Raw genomic sequence first — 14,179 nt, 5'->3', positions numbered from 1 at the left:
GTGCAAGATTTGTAAGGCAAAACAAGAGACGATTCCTTCAGGAAAATGGCCACTCCAGATTCCAGTGGACAGTTCTCTGAACAGAGTAGATGGTCTGATTTTATTTCTGAGTTTGATGAAGAAGTTATTGGATAACCTTCACAAGAAGCAAGTAACAAATACAACAACCAGGAGTAGAGGAGCCCTTTCTCAAGTCAGGTAGAAGAAAGGGAACAATCAGTTTATTGGACAGTGTGGATTTGATGGCCTGTTTTAAGAGAACTATAGGAATACAAGGCTCTAGTGAACACTGGTGCACAGTGTGCTGTATTGTCATTAAGCTATAAAGGGCAGAATCACCTGTATTTCTGGAATGACAGGGGAATCCCAATATCTAACTGCACTGGAGACTGAAGTGAGCCTATCTTGGAATGATTGGCAAAGGTAGCCCATTGTGACCAGTCCAGAGTCTCTGTGGATCCATGGCATAGGGTATGTCAGAATAGGGTTCTTCAAGGACTCAAAGGCTATTGGTGGGCTGATCTCAAATCTCCTGTGGTGCTTTCTGCCAGAGGCTCCAGGTGGGGGCCATTCTCCCAGGTCATTACACACTTTTGGTGTAGCTGCCTTGGGGATGAAGGACATTAAGTAGCTGTCTACCTTGCCTGGTCTCTCAGAGGGCCCTTCTGTTGCAGAGCTGCTAAAAAAAGAACAGCAGATGCCAATTACTACTATAACAGTGCACCAGAGTCAATATTGTACCAACTAAGGTTTCTGATTTCCATTCATCAGCTGATTCATTAACTGGAGAGCCAAGACATAATCAGTAAGACTTGCTCACACTTTAATAGTCCCATATGTAAAGTGTGGAAGTCCAATGGAGACTGGAGGCTAAAAGTGGACTATTGTGGCCTGCATGAAGACACACCAGTGCTGACTGCTGCCAAACCGGATATGAAAGAACTTCAGTATGAACTGAAAAGGTAGCCAAGTGGTATGCCACAATTGATATTACCAATGAATTTTTTTCAATCCCTTTGACAGTAGAGTACAGGCCATGCTTTAATTTCTCTTGGAGGGATGTCCAGTGCATCAGAAATTGACTACCCCAGGGGTGTTAACACAGCCCTACCATTTGTCATGGGCTGATCCAGATTGCCCTGGAACAAGGAGAAGCTCCTGCCCGCCCACAATACATTGATTATTTCATCAGAGGGGGCTACATAATATAGGAAGTTTTCAAAAAAGGGAAGAAATAATCCAAATCCTTCTAAAAATTAGTTTTTCCCTGAAGTAAAGTAATGTCAAGGGATCTGCACAGGAAATCCAGATATTAGGAATGAAATGACAAAATGGGTATTGTCAGATCCCTGTGGATATGATCAACAAAATAACTTTTATGTCTCCTCTAACTAGCAAAAAGGAAACAGGCTTTTTTATGTGTTGTGGGTTTTTGGAGAATGCATATTTCAGACTCTGATTGTAAACATCTATCCAGTGACCAGGAAGAAAAATGATTTCATATGGGGCCCTGAGCAACAACAAGCCTTTGAACAAATAAAACAGGAGATAGTTTATGAAGTAGCCCTTGGGCCAGTCTGGGAAGAATAAGATGTAAAAAATGTGCACTACACCATGACCTGGGAGAATGGACCCCACCTGGAGCCTCTGGCAGAAAGCACCTCCAGAGACTTGAGAACAGCCCATAACATTTTGGAGTCTGGGACACAGAGGATCCAAGCCCACTATACTCTAGCTGAAAAAAATATATTGGCAGCACATGAAGGGGTCCAAGCTGTTTAGGAAGTGGCTGGTACTGAAGCAAAGCTCCTCTTGGCACTCTGACTGCCTACTCTGGGCTGAATGTTCAAACAGAAGGTTCCCCCCACACATCATCTAACAGTGCTACATGTGTTGCGCTGATTACACAATGGGCTCAAATAGGAAGCTCCAGTCACCTAGGTATCTGGAATCTGGAAGTGATCAAGGACACCTGAAGGCAAAGATTTTGGAATATGATCAGAGGAGGAGGTGACACATGCTTAAGTGGCCCCACTGTATAATAAACTATCAGAGAATGAGAAGAAATATATTTTGTTCACTGATGGGTTCTGTTGTATTGTGGGAAAGAATTGAAACTGGAAGACTATTGTCTGGAGTCCTAAACAAAGTTAGAGAAGTTATTGAAGGAAAAGGTGAAATGAGCTAATTTTCAGAACTGAAGGCCATTCAGCTGGATTTACATATTGTTGACTGAGAGAAGTATCCAGTGCTCTACCTCTATACTGATTCATGGATGGAGGAAAATGTCCTTTGGGGTGGCTACAGAGACAAAAGCAAAATAACTGGCAGCACAGAGGAGAACCCATCTGGGCTGCTGCATTATGGAAAGATACTGCTGCCTGGGTAGAGAACATGGTTGTAAAAGTATGTCATGTAATTGCCCACTTATCCAGAATTTGTGCCACTGAAAAACATCAGAACAAACAGCATGTGGATCAAGCCACTAGGATTGGAATGATTCAGGTGGCTCTCGACTGGCAACACAACAGTGAATTATTTCTAGCTCAGTGGACCCAAGACACTTCAGGCCATCAAGGAAGAGATGCAACACATAGATGGGCTCAGGATCAAAGGGTGGAATAGACCATGGACACTACCGCATAATTTTGCCATGAATTTGAATCATCCATTAAAATTAAGGAAGCGAAGCAGATAAAGCCTCTTTCATATGGAGGAAGATGGCTGAAATATAAACACAGGGAGGCCGGACAGACTGATTATATCACACTCCCACAAACATGCCATGACAAACATTACATGCTAACAATGGTGTTTACAATGGTTGGAAACGTATCCTGTGCCACATGCCACTGCCCAAAACTACCCTGGGCCTTGAAAAGCAAGACTTGTGGTGGTGTAACACCCAGAAAGAATTGAGCCAGGTACTGTGGCTCATTCCTGAAACAAACTCATAAATACTTGGGCCAGAGTGCCTGACACTGAATGGTTATATCACAACCCCCATCATGCCTCTGGAAAAAAATGAATGGTACAATGGACTGTTAAAGACTACACTGATAGCAATGGGTGTTGGGCTATTTAAATACTGGAACACACATTTAGCAAAAACCACCTGAGCAATAGTTGGGAATCTGCCAATCGAGCGGGTTCTGCCTAATCAAACCTCTTACATACCATAGAAGGAGATAAAGTCCCTGTAGCACACATGAAAGACATACTGAACATAAAGGGGAGGGCATCCATGGGATTGCTTTTGCTCAGGGATCTGGGTGCACTTGGTGGATAATGTGGAAGAATGGGAGAACATCCAGTGTGTACCTCAAGGGGATTTGATGCTGAGTAGAATAGATAATAATTTGGATTGTATGATATTAACTGCTACATATCACTGAGTGGTATAGTTACTATGGTTGTTATATGCCTAATCAACAGTATGATAGGAAGAATCACCCAGATTAAAGAAGAATCAATTCTGCTGGAACCAGAATTGGCTTCTGCATACAATAATTCAACACCATGCTTCATCCTTCTTGCACTGAAGAACTGTTATGACAGATGGAGCCTATAGTCACAGCCTAAATGAACTCCAAGGAAAATGTAGAGGGTTGGGCCCAAGAATATGGAAATTATATATCAAAAGGCAAAGCAGGTGATGGTAATTAGTTGGGATGTATGGGAAACTGCGATATCTGAGCATGATGTAAATGTTATAGGATAGGTATTGTCCAGGATTCAGCTTTCTTGTTTTATACATACTTATATAATTACCATTACTGTTATTTCTCTCTTCCTTTTCAGTCTTAGTAAATAAGACTTTTATCTCAGCCTAAGATTTCTACTTTTCTTTTTCTTATTTTTTCCCCCCCATCTCACTTGCAGCAGAGTTAGTGAAAGGCTCTGCGGTGTTGTCATGGTTTTATGATTTTTGGTTATCAGTATTCCACATCACAACATCATGTAATGCACTGAGGGTTTGACTGTGGATGCTCAAGTTCCGGGTGCCTGTCTGGAGGAGAAGAACAACTGCATTCCCCAGGGCGCTTTATGGACAGCAAGGAGATGTAACTCCTGGCAAGGTCACCTGATGTTGTCTTCTTCACCTGCTCTTCTTCACCTGCACTCCACCGTCTGCTCTTCTCCGTCTGCTTTTCTTCATCAGCTCAACTGGATGCACTTCTCACCTCAGCGTTTGGTGAGACCTATCCACCTTTCGCACACACTCTCTCTCTCTCATTATATTTTGCTGATATTATATTTAGTAAACTAGTTTGTTTCACCTCAGATTGTTGTTGCTGTTTTCAATTATTTTGAGTCCCCTGTTTCCCTTTTCTGGAGGCGTGGATCCACAGATCCCTCTGCCCCGCTGGTCACGGAACCGGGCCAAACCAGCCCATAAACTGTTGACAGGTGTTTAGCAACTTGCCAGGTTAAACTACCACCAAACCTGTTGCATAGTACTTTATGTTTGCATACCAATAAATTTAAACATAAAGAATACAAAAATTTAAATCAGTCATGCAGGAAAAAAGCCTTTGATACCTATGGATACTCAGAAAAGAATATATTCACATTATCTTATTGAAAAGAAGCAAATAGTTTGGGACAGACATGATCAGGTACTTCTATTCATATCTGTACACAGCTCTACATTCAAACTTTCAGATCACATTTAGTATATGATAAGAAGTGTTTACTGCTCTGAAGACTTGCCAAAGATTTAAAATTATGAAAATATATACTGTACTACCACAATACAATTAAACCAAAGCAGTCACAATGAATTTCCGTATACAGACAGCTCCTAAGTCACCTCCTTCTCCACTATTTCCTTTTTTTTTTTCCCTAACTTTCTAAAAATATCTAAAATATTGCTTTCTGTGACATAGGTGAAGCATATAATGAGGTGAGCTCAAGTACATTGGTATGGTTGAAATAGTCCAGAATATACTATTTTTGATGGGCACCAATCAACAACAAAAAATGTAACTTCAACATGGAAATAGGAAGGGCCCAGAAGAGAATTACTCATCTGTACAGAAAAACTGTATTTATATTAGGTATACTTAAATGGGGAAAAAAAAAAAAAATAAGGGCACAAAGAACTACAAAGGTCAAGGTATAAGCTAATCATGTGCCACTGGAAAGAAAAGTTTAATTCACTTCATGAACATATACTATAATAAACTCACTTCTGCTCTGAAGCTGCTAGTACTTATTTAAGTCAAGATGTTTGAATACATCTGCAAAGGATTTGATCCACTACAATCTCACATACTGTCTGTATTTTTGTACATGGTACAGAAGTATTATACCATAGTTTCTTACCCTTTCTGGACCACTAAAGAAATTTACCCAACGATGTGTAAAAGAAAAAAGCTAATAGCAACAAATATCAGCAACAGATACTTAATCATAAAAAAAAAATTCAGTCAGTTAGTTGCATAGAAGTTACCATTTTATGATGAATATTATAAATGTTTTTGAAGGTCACGACATAAGGTTAGATATTTTTAACAGATACATCATAAGAAATGCAGCAAAGCTACATTTGCAATTCAGATGATGGTGCTGAAACTAAAACTCACTCAATTTTCCAGAATGAAGAAACATGCCCATTCACTTAAAGAAAGAGAATACTGTTGCAAAACAATTTATTTTGCTTTCTGAGTTCGACAGGAACTGAAAATCTCTTTCTGTTTTGGTGCATTCTTTCTTTCATTGGCCACAGACTATAATAATATCATGTTTTCATTTTACAATGGACCCAGCAGTTTCTCTCCCTAATAGCCTTCTTAGACTTTCAGTATCATTGTAATGATTGCAAGACATGAATGCCTCCTGCAGAGTTTAAAGTGGCTTCAGTGTATAACATAACACATTTTTATAAGAAAGTGACACTTCCTTGTGTTTTCAGTTCTCCAAAATAATTTAGAATGTACATTATGAGTTCAGATGAATGTGTTAACTAATAAGACTGCAGTAATGCAAAGAAAGATTTTATTTTTCTCTTCAATGAGATCCTTTGTTAAATTTCTCTTGCATCTCATTGCAATATTCAAAGAAACTAATAAAATGTGATGCAATTTAAAAAAGCACATAAGAAAACAGTTTCAGATATTGAAGGCTGCTTTTAAAGTGAAAACATACATTTTGAAAAGATAGCTCTTTTGCTTAAAGAGGGCTTCATATTTTTAATCCTGAGACGTTATGAGGGCTGCTCGTTAAATGTTAGCCCATGACATGGTATATCTTGGTGATATGGTAGTAGACAGTGAAGCTTCTCACTAACATTCCTTATTTTGTTGCCATGTGACAGATGACAGAACAGGGGCAGTCTGACATGGAAGTGCATATGAAGAAAAAATGTGTCACTGAATGTGGAAAAAATAGCACCCACTGATGTTCCTCGATGTTTGCTGAATGTTTCTGGAGACCAAACGGTGGCTGCAAGCAAAGTGAGGCAGTGAGAGGTGTGTTTCAGCAGTGGTGATAGCCATGTGAAAGGCAAGCCACATTCCAGACAGTCCCACACAGCTGTCGCATCCCAAAATGAATAGTGATCAGCTCATCCATGCAATTCAGTGGATTAGAATGAGGGAATTGTGCACAGAGATGAATATCAGCTTCAGTATTTTGGAAACAGTGGTGGCAACACTATCACAAAGTTTGCATCAGGTGTGCCCCACGAATACTTACTCAGGAACAGAAAGAACATTGTATGCAAGTTCATCAGGACTCACTGAACAAATACAAGGCTGAAAGTGACAGTTTCCGGGGTTGTATTAATGTCAGTGACAAGATGTGATGTTACCACTATGAACCAAGGTCAAAATGACACTCCATGGAATGGCTACACATGAATTTTCCATCAAAGTAAGTGTTCAAGATGCAGCCCTTAGCAGGTGAAGTGATGTGCACTGTTTTTTAGGATAGGTGTTTAGTCAGGATTTCCTGGAAACTGGACAAACCATCAACTCTGACCACTACACTGCGATACTTACTAAGTTGAAGGCTCAAACTTCCAGAAATCTTTTAAGATTGAAAGCAGTTAGAAAAGAGTAAGGCACGATAATTTAGATAAAGAAAAAAGAAGACGAGCATTAATTCAGATGTAGTAGTCATCCACTGGGGAGGAGATATGTGTATACTCCCATTGTCTGAGGTGCAGTATTATATTAAGATAAATTGCAAAAGAAATGAAAAAGAATCTGAACCTGAATATGCTCCATCTATGAGATATGGCCATCAAGTGTCCAATGCTTTTTAATTGTCTTCACTTAACAGCAGTCTTAAGGAGCTGTTATCAGATGGGGGTGGAAAACTATGTGCTAAGGAAGGATGGGCAAAATAGTCCTAAGTCCAGTCAGAAATTTCTTTTTGTGTGTTCTTTGTGAATAAGGAAGATGAATAAAATTACTGAGAAAAGACTTCTGTGTGTATTTCTTCCTGATAATTAATGGCTCAAAAGGAAGAAGGAAGAGAGAAGACTAAATTCAGGAAGAATAGAAAAGTACAAGAACTAAGCGTACATGATTAAGGACAAACAGGGGACTAAAAAAAATCAAATAATTGGAATCTTGTTGGCTGAAATTTAGAAAGGCCAAGCCTCAAAATGAGATACAAGTAGCAGGGAACATAAAGGAAAAAAAAAAAAAAACCCGATTCAACAGTAGGAATTTGTAGGAAATCCAAGTAAAGTGCTGGTCTGTGCCATTGTAGAAACTAGAGATTAATGACAAATGACATCAAGAGTTTTGACGTGTGTAATTCCCTTTTTTAATTCATATTCCATTGAAAAGTTTAGCTTTAATCAGAAAATTGTTAAGATCATGGAGCAGATCCTCCTGAAGGCCCTACTAAGGTAGATGGAAAATAAAGACAAGGTGATTGACTAATGTTAACCATCATGGTTTCACCATGGGTAAATCATGCCTGGCAAAGTCGATGCCTTTTATGATGGAGTTACAGCATTGCTGGATAAAGGAAGAGCAACTGACATCATCTACTTGAACTCGTGCAAAGAATTTGATACTGTTCTTCAGGAGGTCCTGGTTGCCAAATTGGAGAAAAAGGATTTGATGGGTGGACACACTCAGAAAGTTGCAGTCAGTGGCTCAGCATTCAAGTGGTGACGAGTGGTTTTCCTCAGGGTTCAGCACTGGGACCAGTGTTATTTAACAACTTCATATCTGTTGTGGACAGTGGGATCAAGTGCATCCTCAGCAAGTTTGCAGACAACACCAAGCTGAGTGGTGCAGTTGACACGCCAGAGGGATGGATGCCATCCAGAGGGCCTGGACAGGCTTAAGAAGTGGGCCTACGCCAACCTCTTGAAGTTCAATAACACCACCTGCAAGGTCCTGCACTTGGGTTTGGGCAATCCCAAGCACAGAGATGCTGGACAATGAATGGCTTGAGAGCAGCCCTGAGGAGAAAGATTCAGGTGTCTCAATTAATGAAAGATTCAACATGAGCCAGCAGTGTGCACTTGCACCCCAGAAGGCCAAGAATTGCATCAAGAGAAGTGTGACCGGAAGGTCAAAGGAGGTGATACTGCCCCTCTACTCTGCTCTCATGAGACCCCACCTGGAGTACTGAGTCCAGTCTTGGAGCCACTAGCACAAGAAGGACATGGAGTTGTTGGAGCAGATCCAAAGGAGGGCCACAAAGATGATCAGAGGGTTAGAGCACCTCCCTTGTGAAGACAGGCTGAGAGAGCTGGAGGCTCTTTGGCCTGGATAAGAAAAGACTCCAAGGAGACCTTTCTCGGCCTTTTAGTACTTGAAGGGGGTCTCCAGGAAAGCTGGAGAGGAACTTTTTAAAAGGGCGGGTAGCAAAGGTAGCAACAGGATAGGGGGAAATGGTTTTAATCTGGAAGAGGGTAGATTTAGACTAGATATTAGGAAAAAAATTCTTTACTATGAGGGTGGTAAGACACTGGAACAGGTTGCTCAGTGAGGTTATGGATGCTTCCTCCCTGGAAACATTCAAGGCCAGGCTGGATGAAGCTTTAAGGAACCTGGTCTAGAGGGAGGTGTCCCTGCCTACAGCAGGGGAGTTGGAACTAGATAATCTTATAGGTCTCATTCAACCCAAACCATTCTATGATTCTATAATTCTTTATCAGTGACAGATATAAGAATAAGAAGAAAAAAAGAATTTAGTTGTTCTCCACCTACCTGTCCTTGATGAAACAGATCCAGACATGCCTGGAGCTACATCTATTACATTTGAGAACTCACAGTTTCTGGCTGAGAATTCAGGAGTTGTGAAAAGGCAATAAAGTATAATAAGGTGGAGGAAGATGAGGGAGAAAAAAATGAAATCAATATCTGGAAGATAATAAAATATGAATGGTAGCAAGTATGGAGCAATCAAGAACAAATCATAGCAACCCCCCTGGAGCCTTTCAGAAGAAACATAATCATAAAATCATAAAATCATAGAATTGCTTGGGTTGGAAGGGATCATAATGATCATCTGTACCCAATCTCTTCCATGGGTGGAGTTGTCAACCACTGTATCAATTTGCCAAAGCCCCATCCATCCTGGCCTTGAGCACCTCCAGGAATGGGGCATCTACAGCTTTTCTGGGCAGTCTGTTCCAGTTCCTCACCACCCACTAAGTAATAAAAAAATCTTCACATAATATTTAGAGAACTTTTTAGATACTAGAAAGACACAGTGAGGTCTCCCCAAAGGTTTTTAATTATAATGTGTTTCTATGAGCACTTCCTGGATTTCCTCAGAAATTACAATTTGTATAAACCACAGCAGGAGATATTGTTCAAGGAATCTTAAAGGTAAAATCTGCTTGAAGAAAAGGAATGTCATAATTTTCAAACCCTTTTAAAACACATATGTTATTTAAAAATAGTTATTCAACTGTTGCGATCTAATGACATCATGAAGTATTGAAACTGTTTTTGGAAAGATTCGTTTCCATTTTTCTGCACATATAGATGCATTCCCTGACCTTTGGGGTAATATATTGGAGACTGTTATAAAATAAAGCACAAGGAGCAATAACTTAATTTTTTCCTATTACCTCAGTCATTTCACTTTTTTTCTTTACAGGTTCTTATCGGAAAGTAGCGAAGAGCACGCTTCTGAATATACTCCAAAATCGTTCTGTGAGAACTCCTTTGTGTACTTAAACGTACATTTGAACTGTTTAAGATTGTCTCAAGTGAAAAGATCCTCTATTAGAAGGAGATTTGATCCATCCTGCTTTTCTAAGTAGCAGAGGAAGTTATTTGAAATAAAAATATTGTGATTCCATATGCTAGCTATATTGTGCTTTCTGTGACACCAGGAAAAGCATAATGTTGGTATCATTTAAGGACAAAAATGCGTCAAGCAGTTTTCCATATGGTGTCTCCCTCAGTAGAAATCACTCTAATTTCAGTAATATAAAAGATATACATAACCTACAGAAATAAGTTTGCTTTAAATTCATAAAAGTAAAAGATAACGAAGAACAGAGAGACCTATTTGCCTTGATGCACATTTTGTCTATATTTGAATTAGAATTCTTTATTAAAATAAAACAAATTTTAATGTTTACAAATATTTTGTTTTATTTGCAGGCTGCTGCAGTTAAATGATAGCAAATCATGAGCAAACCCAAAGACTGTGCTTCAAAGATTTGAGGGAATGTTGGCCACGAGAGCACTTAATGTCTGGCAGATGTTCAAGACTAATGATATACTCCTCACTACAATTAAATTCTAACATCCTCAAAACTAAAAATGGGAACAAATTATATTCTAATGAATTGCACAAGAAAATATAGCTCAAGTTTAGAAATATAAAACATTTTGGATGTTTTCAGTTCATCATTTTAAAGACTACTTGACTCCAGGTTGCAGCTTCTATTCCCTGATGCAAAACTTGCAGGTATTTATGGCTTTGTCCTACAAAAATGGTCTGTGTTGCAACTGTGTATACTTCTTGATAGTTCTTCAAAATAGTGAAGAGAATGATTTCAGAAATAAGACATAAGATTAAAATCTCAAAAAAATCTCACCTCCATTGCCATATAACCCAAAGAGTCCATCCACCATCACTTTATCCATATGCCCATTTTTATCCAAGACTATACATTTTATATAGATCATAAATAGAGGAAATAATAAATTGCAATAATTAATTTGAACCCAAGTCCACTTTTAGAGCATTCTTTATTTACTGCTGCTGTGCAAACAAATCAGGTTTGATTCATGATTATCCTCAGCCTGGAAGCCTTTATTTTTTAATAAATAAATGAAAAATTACATGTTAGATCTGCATATTTTACAAAGTGACTGTGTTAAGTCTGAGAATTATTAGTATTGTTGATTTTGAGCTTTTCCTGAGAATATTTTCCACGTACCCGGGAAAATGGCGGCCCAGCTCTCCTGTGTCCAATTTAGTCTATCAGATTTTAGAACTATGATCTTAGTCCAACACAAAACTTGCATTAAGTGATGAAACTTAAAAGCTAGGTCATACTTTGTTTGAAAAAAAAAGATGCAGTTTTGCATCATTCTGTAATAGTATGCAGTTTTTCAATCATCATTATGCAGTCTTGAATCATCTCGTAACAGGACAACCATGGGATCAGGCCTAGTCTGCATGGGTTCTTGAAAGGCAAGTTCTGCTTGATCAACCTGATCTCCTGATCTATGATCAGGTGACCTGTCCAGTGGATGAGGGAAAGGCTGTTGATGTAGTCTGCCCTGTCTTCAGCAAAGCCTTCACCACTGTCTCCCACAGTATTTTCCTGGAGAAACTGGCAGTCTGTGGCTTAGACAGATACTCCCTTCGCTGGGAGAACTATCTGGATGGCTGGGATCAAAGAGTGATGGAGAACAGAGTTAAATCCAGCTGACTGGTCACTAGTGGTGTTTCCCAGGTCTCAGAACTGAGACATGTCCTGTTCAGTAGCTTTATTGATGACTTGGATGAGGGCATTGAGTGCCCTCAGTAAGTTTTCAGATGGCACCAAGTTAGAAAGAAGTGTAGACCTGCTGGGGGGTGGCAAGACACTACAGAGGGATCTGAACAGGCTGAGGCCAGTGGGATGAAGTTCAGCTAGTCCAAGTGCCAGGTTCTGCATTTTGGCCACAACAACTCCAAGCAACTAGAGTGGCTGAAAGACTGTGAAGAGAAGAGAGTCCTGCAGATATTGGTTGATGTTCACCTGCAAGCAGTTGGCCTATAAAGCCAATGGCATCTTGGCTTGTAACAGAAATAGTGTTGCCAGCAGGAGCAGTGATCATCACTCTGTACTCAGCACTGGTGAGGCCATACCTCAAATACTGTGTTCAATTCTGGGCTACTCACTGCAAGAAAGATATTGAGGTCCTGGAGCATCTTCAGAGAAGGGCAACGAAGCTGGTGAGGGGTCTGCAGCCCAGGACTTATGAGGAACAGCTGAGAGAGCTGGGATTGTTCAGTCTGGAGAAGAGGAGGCTCCAGGGAGACTTTTATCACTCTCTACAACTACCTGAAGGGAGGTTTTGGCAAGGTGAGAAGCATCCTCTTCTCCCACATAACTAGCAATAAGATTAATGGGAATGGCCTCAAATTGCACCAGGGGAGATTCAGTCTGGATATTAGGAAATTCTTCTCAAAGAAAATGGTCAGGCACTGGAATTGTCTGCCCAGGCAAGGTAGTTGTGTCACTGTCCCTGGAAGTGTTCCAGAAACATTTAGGTGTTGATCTGAGGCACATGGTTTAGTGGGAAATATTGGTGATACATGTACAGTTGGACTAGATGATTCTATGATTCTATGATAACCTTGATGTCACTATAATTTGCCAAACTAAATGTATGATTAGGCTCTTTCAATTGCAGATGGAGTATAAATTACTCACATTAGCACATATATAGGAATTAATATTACATTCTTTTAAAGGGTGAAATATATTTTGTAATTGACTGCATGTTGAAAGTTTATATTTAGCTAATGTAATCTCCTTCTTACTCAGTTTTCTACCATGTAAAATTTGTCTTAACATACACTTCTCTCACATAGATAAACCATATACAAAACACATATGAAGCAATTTTATAAGGAAAGAAATATGTACTGGAGATTGTTTATAGAAAACAGCTTTATTTTTTACAAAGATTTTACACTAAAAATAAGGCAAAATATTAATAATTTTCATTTAGAATTTAGTACCTGCAGTAGTAATTTTGGTGAATCGTGTTGATATTAGTTAGAACCTAAACTATAAAATGTAGATTACAATCGAATATTTAAAGAAAAATAATAACTATTTCCTCTTGCCCTTAAATAAAAGGAACAAAAAACGAATATAATTTTTGTCTGGGGTAGTACATTCATAGGCTCATCAGGGTAAGAAGCATACAGGTTGATCTATCATCTCTTGTTTACTCGTGCCATGCATAAACTACAAAGATATACAAAGATAAACTGTGAAAAGGTAAGTTAATTCCTTGATTTTACTCCAACAACAACAACAACAACAAAAACCCCATAGAAATAATTACTACTCTAGCAGCTATCTCCACTCACACACAGATCTAAAACAAAATGCTTGAGAACAATTCTGTGCCATCATAAGAATGAAAAAGCAATCTATTCTGAGTAGATCTAGTAGACACCATACAGCTGGTGAGTAGAAATTTTTCCTGGTACTTCTAATGAGCAGGATGACTACACAACTTTCTGTTCATCCAGGCACACAGACTGTGTAATGCCAAGCACAGTATATGACATCTTCACACATCAAATAGCATCTGAGAACAGAGCAACCAACGTTTGTATAATTACTGCTTGGCTTTTAATTTTTCCTGACTAAAAATAATGAAAATCATAGTAAGACTAAAACTCATACAAGTATCACAGATCTGATAAAACATATATAAAGTGCTAAATGAATCCTTGTAGGAAAATCTTATTGGATTCATGTTTAAAACAGTGTTCGGTAAAGAAGAACGCTATGAATTTGAATTAGTTAGTTTCACAGCAGTGAAAACTTTAGATCATTAAAGCAATCCAATGTTGTGTATTGAAATCTGCATTTCAATGATTTGCATTAAAGAGTGATATTTTGACTATGCTATGCGTAACATAGCTTGACCTCTTGATTATTTTAAGACAACAATAATATAAAATGAAAATATTTCTAAACCTATAAAAGCATGAAAAAAATATTCAA

The sequence above is a fragment of the Phasianus colchicus genome, chromosome Z (genome assembly GCF_987193195.1).
Source record: "Phasianus colchicus chromosome Z, bPhaCol1.hap1.1, whole genome shotgun sequence".
Classification (NCBI taxonomy): domain Eukaryota; kingdom Metazoa; phylum Chordata; class Aves; order Galliformes; family Phasianidae; genus Phasianus; species Phasianus colchicus.
This window is presented reverse-complemented; position numbering follows the sequence as displayed.